Below are 6,101 nucleotides of genomic sequence, written 5' to 3'. Positions count from 1 at the left end.
GGCTGTGTGTGCACAGCTGGGCCTGAGCTGAGCTCTCAGCCCAGCCATTGCACGGCCTGGAGGGCCTTCCCTGCCCAGCAGTGCCAGCCACTGACACACCCTCAGCCCCCAGATCCTTCTCTGCAGGAGCCTGGACAGGGCCACAGCACCCACATCTCTCAAGGACAATCCAAACCCAGGCCATGCCTTTGATGCCACCTCCAGGCTGCCTTGGGGCTCTCAGCTCTTTCCCAGTGTCCTTGCTCTAGCCTCATGGAGAAGTTTCAGTTTCAATATGACAGTGGTTTTTTGTCTCTGTGAGACTGGAGCAGTCCACTGACCGCAGTGGCCTTTGCCCCATTATCCAGGAGCTGTGGGAAAATCATGCTGTGAGTGAAAATGAGGAATGTGGACAGAATCTGTTAACTGTGTCTGGGAGATGGATGTTGGAATAGGCGGGAGTTTTTCCTCTACCAATCCAGAAGAGGAAACAGTGGCAGCCTTCCACATGAAGTGGGGATGGTTTTGGTTTTGGTTCCGTCCTTATGCTCATTTGATCCTGTGTAAACATTCAGCTCTGCCTTTGTACTAAGAAGCTGAGCAGATGATTAATGTGAAGGAAGTGTTTGCAGAGGGGAGGTTGTGGACTATCCCAGTCACTGCTATTTCCCATTCCCACTCCTGTGACCATTTGACGACATACTCTCCTAATGATCACAATTTTGGGGGAAGCCAGGGATGTGTTTGGGAGCTCCAATTAAAAAGGCACAAAGTAAAGGCCACAACAAAGTGTCCACCCTCAGCTTCCTCTATCTTTTGACGTGAATTGAGTGGAAGAGTTTCCACACAAGGAATGAGAAAGCAGAGGACCAGGTTTGGATGCAAAACAGCTTTATTGAGTCTAAGGAAAAGAAGGAGGTAGCTGAAAGAAGACACAATGAGAAGACACAGGGGCGCAGTGGGGGTGTCCACTTGCCTGGCCGGCAAAGGGATGGAGGGAGGCAAACAGGTCCCACAAGGCTGGCCTTGGGGGGTGCTGACAGGAAAGGCAGGGAAGGGAAGAGAATGGAAAGAAACAGCAGCAAGGGCACAAATCCATTGTTCCAAAGATGCATCTTCAGTGCAGCTCCATGTCCTGAGGTTGTGGAGGTTCTTGCCCAAGGTTGTCACCAGCACCTTTAGCAGGGACGACAACAGCTGTTGCCATAGCAGTTGGTGATGCAGGAGAGGTCAAGGCCCCCAGAGCTGATGGGCACTCCGCCACAGCTGAGGATGTTGCCAACAGCAGCAGAGGTGGAGGATCCCACGGCGGTGTTCTGTGGGGAGGAGCTGAGGATGGGCCCAGGCAGGGTCACCAGCACAGCAGGCGGCTCAATGACAACGTGGGAGCTCTGGCACTGCCTGACACAGCACTCATTGCAGCTGCTGGCCAGCGGGCAGGGCCCACAGGGCTGGCAGCAAGGGTCACAGGGCCTGCAGCAGGACATGGCTGGGGCTCACAGGTGCACCTGGAACAGAGGGCAGGGAGAAGCACAAAGTGAGGACACGTGAGAAGCAGCACTGCACCCAAACACCCTGCAGCCAAGGCACCTCCTGGCCCCCATTGCAGTGCCCAGCTCAAAGCCCAGGAGCCACCTGAGCCAAGTCCCAGCTTCTCTCTGTCTGCACAAGACCTTCTCTCCCCTGCCCTCTCCCAGCACAAGCAGCTCCCAGCCCTGGGCTATGACAGCCCCTCTCAGCTGAGACCTCCAGCCAGGCAAGAGCTGGTCTCAAACAAGCAAGAGGAGAAGAGGCTTCCCGCTCACCTGATTCCTGAAGAGGAGGAGGTGAGAGAAGTGGATGAGAGAGCAGAGACTTGGGCTGCCTTTTATAGCAGTCCAGCCTTGCCTCAGGCCCACAGGCACCTTAGTGGAAGCCATAATTTTCTGAGCAGCACATGCCAAATGTGCACTATCCCAGTTAATGGTAGGGGCTGTGTCCTGCTTTCCTGCACTGCAGCCTCTATTTCCTGGCTCCTGCCCTGTGTTTTCCTGAACACTTATTCTAGGGCCAGGAATGAGAGTCCCAAGAATTTCCAGGATACAAACATGTCAGAGTAGGCAGAATGCTTGGATCATGGTCTGGTGGCATTCCATGCAGGCTCATGACCTAAACTTGTGTCATTCCTGTGGGTTTCTTTGTGGCACAGCACTCAGGACATCAATCTCATTCTTCCTATATCCCTGTCCATCTCTCCCTCATCCCTTTGTGACATCCCATGAGTTTTCATGTGCAGCCTGTTTTCCTGGCCCATTTTGGGAATGGATAGAGGACAGAAGGTGTTCCTTGTGGTCTTGTTTCCCCTCTATTACGTCTCCCTTTGGTCAGCATACCATGCCTGTTTCAGCAGCTTGTTCTGCTCTTGCCCTGGGCTGGACTGCGAGCTGTGCTGGGTGGCCCTTGGCTGGATGGATGGTGCCCAGCAAGCTGCTCTGTCAATCCCCTTTCTCAGGCAGAAAGACAAGATAAAACCAAACTGATAACAATTTGGAGTTGGAAAGAAGGCAATTTGCTAAGCAAATGTGACAGGTTATGTATGCACAAGTACATTGGGAAACAAAATCAATATATGGCCTTCTTTCCTCAGGAAGTGATGGCTGGCAATTTCCCAGGAATCAGGGCTTCCTCCTGTGTCATGGTTGCTCATGATGGCACACTTTGTAACCAAGGTTGCAGGAATGGGCTCTGTGAGCAGAGTCCAGTGGCTCCAGGCAGCTGTGACTGAGTCAGCTCCAGCTGTGTCCAAAGGGGACTCTGCAATGCCCAGCACTGAGCACATTTGTCCCACTGCTGATGCCTCTGTGAATACAAATTTCATTAGAAATGGTTTGGGCTGGAAGGCAACTTCAGGACCATTTCTTTCCCATGCTCCCACCCTAAACAGGTGGGCACTGATGACACCCACTAAACCCGCTTGCAGCAAGCTCTGTCCATCCCGGTCTTCCATGCTTCCAGTGCTGAGGCATCAAAATCTTTCTGGGCAAGTTATTTCAATGCCTCATGGTCCTCACATAGAGGGACATCTTTGTCACCACCAAGGGAAAAGGAAGAAACAAAAATTGCACTGCAGGGATGACATCATTGTGCTTCCTCCACTCATTTTCCAGTGAGCAACCTGGAAGGGCTGTCACAGAAGGAAAGAGAAATCAGAGGCCGAGGTTTGAATGCAAAAGAACTTTATTAAGTCAAAACAAGATAAGAGGAAGGCTCAGAGAGTGCACCCAAATGCAGCCTCGAAGATGCAGCAGGGATGTCTGATGTCGTGGGCTGCTGAGGGAAGGAGGCCAACTGGCCCCACCAGGTTGGCATTGAGGGGTGGTGACAGGAAAGGAAGGGAAGAGAAAAATGAGAGGAGGAGAAGAAAAAAATAGTTCAAAGCTATAAATCCAACGTGTTAAGTTCTGACTTCATTCCATCATCACGGTCCAAGGTTCTTGCCTGACGATGTTCGGGCAGCATCTCTAGCAGGGACGACAGCATCTGCTGCCACCACAGCAGTTGGTGATGCAGGAGATGTCAAAGCCCCCAGAGCTGATGGGCACTCCCTCACAGCTCAGGATGCTGCCAACAGCAGCAGAGGTGGAGGATCCCACGGCGGTGTTCTGTGGGGAGGAGCTGAGGATGGGCCCAGGCAGGGTCACCAGCACAGCAGGCGGCTGAATAACAACGTGGGAGCTCTGGCACTGCCTGACACAGCACTCAGTGCAGCTGCCGGCCAGCGGGCAGGGCCCACAGGACTGGCAGCAAGGCTCGCAGGGCCGGCACTGCTGGCACTTCTCAGAGCAGGACATGTCTGGAGCCTGGCGCTGCACCTGGCACAGAGGGCAGGGAGGAAGCAGAGCACACGCACACCTCAGACACAGCCCGCAAGGCACCCCCAGCAGCACAAGGCCCCTGCTGCCTGCACAGCTCCAGCCTGGCCAGCCCCAACCTGGGCAGCCTTTGCCTCAGCCCAGCACGCTCCTTCCCAGCTCAGCCAGGCCCAGCTCTGCTCCTGCCTAAGCTGCAGCAAAATCAGCCCCTCAGCCCAGCCTCACCCTCTGGCCAGAACACACGCTCTGCCCTCTGCCCACACCAGCACCTGTGCAGCCCCACAAGAACAAGGAGCAGCAACAAGGGCCAGAAAGCTCAATGCTGTCTTGGAGAGGGTCGAGGAGAAAGGGGCTTCCAACTCACCTGGTTCCCAAGGAGCAGGAGGTGACAGAAGTGAATGAGAGACCCCCCAGTTGGGCTGCCTTTTATCCTGGCCCCACAGTGCCTCAGGGCCCACAGTTTTTGCTGTGGAGGTGACAATGTTCCTGCATGATCCCAAATGAATGGAAAGATCTCTGGGAATGGTATGGCATGAGTTGGATTTTCCCTCCACCATGACTTTGCATTTCCTGGATTACCTCATTCCCATTCCCCCATGGACACTTCTTCTGAGTGCTGGTATGCACGATTCCATGATTCCTGGGGCCAAGGATGTGTCATTGTGGGTAAGAGACATGAACTAAGTGTGGAACAGATCACAAGGAGGCAGGTGATTGCAGCCTGAGGCATTCTGTGGGTTATTTTCTGTTCCTGCTACCTGGAAGTGCCTCATCTGCTCCCAGCCCTCCAGTCTTTGTCTCATCACCCAACGCCTCTCCTCCATGCCTTGCCTTGGAGGTAAAACCACTTTGCCTTCCTCCTCACCTTCACAGTGCATGGGACTCCTGTAGCAGTGCTGCCTGAGCTTCTGCCTTGCTTGGTGTTCATAGAATCTGCTCTGGCTGGGAGCTCCCCAGCATCTCCTCCCTCCCAACCCTTGCTCAGGCCTCTGCCCCATGTGCTCCCCCACAGTCATGTGCGTGGCAGTGTGGCTGTGGCCCAGTGTGTGCCAGTGTCTGCCCATGTCTATGCTTGTGGCCTGCTGGGAACAGCCCCTGAGAGCCTCTGGCCTGCACGGGGATGGTTGTGCACAGGGCAGGGCCCTTGCGTGCAACCCCCATGCCCGTGTGCCTGTGCCCGTGTGCTGGGCTCTGTGCTCTGGGCTGATCTCTGAGCACCCCTGGCCAGGCTGGCAGTGTGTCAGTGCCCTGGCTGTGTGTGCACAGCTGGGCCTGAGCTGAGCTCTCAGCCCAGCCATTGCACGGCCTGGAGGGCCTTCCCTGCCCAGCAGTGCCAGCCACTGACACACACTTAGCCGCCAGTCCCTTCTCTGCAGGAGCCTGGACAGGGCCACAGCACCCACATCTCTCAAGGACAATCCCAAACCCAGACCATCCCTTGGATGCTACCTCCAGGCTTTCTTGGGGCCATCAGCTTTTTCATACAACCTTGCTCCTGCCTCATGGGGGTGCTTTGAGGTGACAGACCACTGGTGTCTCATCAGAGTTGGAGGATTCCTGTGGCCACACAGGCCTTTGTCCTCAGCCAGGAGCTCTGGCAAAATGTTTCTGTCAACGAGAAGGAGGCATGTGGGGAAAAGAGTTTGACCATGTCTGGGTGGTGAAAAGTACCTTAAGGGTGTAATTTATGCAAACAGAAGTCCTGCAAATGGCAAGCAGGATGCTAGCTCAGACCTTGAATTCTGACAAAATAGAAGTTCTGCTAAACAACAATATTGGCCTGACTCAAATGTTGCACTGGAGGATCAGCTGCCTAAGACGGAAATCAGGCTTGAGGACAGAACCCAAAGAAGTATAAAGGGACTGGTGATAAGGATGGCAACTATTTAAAATAAGTCAAGTGTGTTTGCCTCGCTAATGAATATGAGTGTGTAAACACTGCATATGATAAAAAATCGCTAACTGTATGCCTGGTGCATTTTGCATTATTCAGAGCATGGAGGTGGGGCCACATGGCTAGAGGCAAAAACATGATGAGGAACCTGCCCATGCATATTCTAGATGAATCGACTTCGCAGCACTTCTCTAAGAATCTTAGAAATAAGTAGTAGACAATCTAGAAGGGGCATGGTAAAAAAAATCCCCACTTGGCTGCATTTTGCGACATTGGAGGAAGATTGGCGGTTCCTGGATGAACCAGCAAAGGACCCCAGAGAAAAGCAGTTCCCAATCAGCTCTTTTGTGTGGCTGATAGAATGCTAATCATGAAAC

At 53.6% G+C, this 6,101-nt stretch overlaps 1 pseudogene; it reads right to left on the bottom strand.

Annotated features, from left to right (window-relative positions):
• Nucleotides 1-1,157: 1,157 nt before the first annotated feature.
• On the bottom strand, nucleotides 1,158-1,917 carry LOC141731584 (feather keratin Cos1-2-like; annotated as a pseudogene).
• Nucleotides 1,918-6,101: the final 4,184 nt, after the last annotated feature.

Source organism: Zonotrichia albicollis, chromosome 23 (assembly GCF_047830755.1).
Source record: "Zonotrichia albicollis isolate bZonAlb1 chromosome 23, bZonAlb1.hap1, whole genome shotgun sequence".
Classification (NCBI taxonomy): domain Eukaryota; kingdom Metazoa; phylum Chordata; class Aves; order Passeriformes; family Passerellidae; genus Zonotrichia; species Zonotrichia albicollis.
The sequence above is the reverse complement of the archived record's forward strand: the minus strand, read 5'-3'. Positions and strand labels throughout refer to the sequence as shown.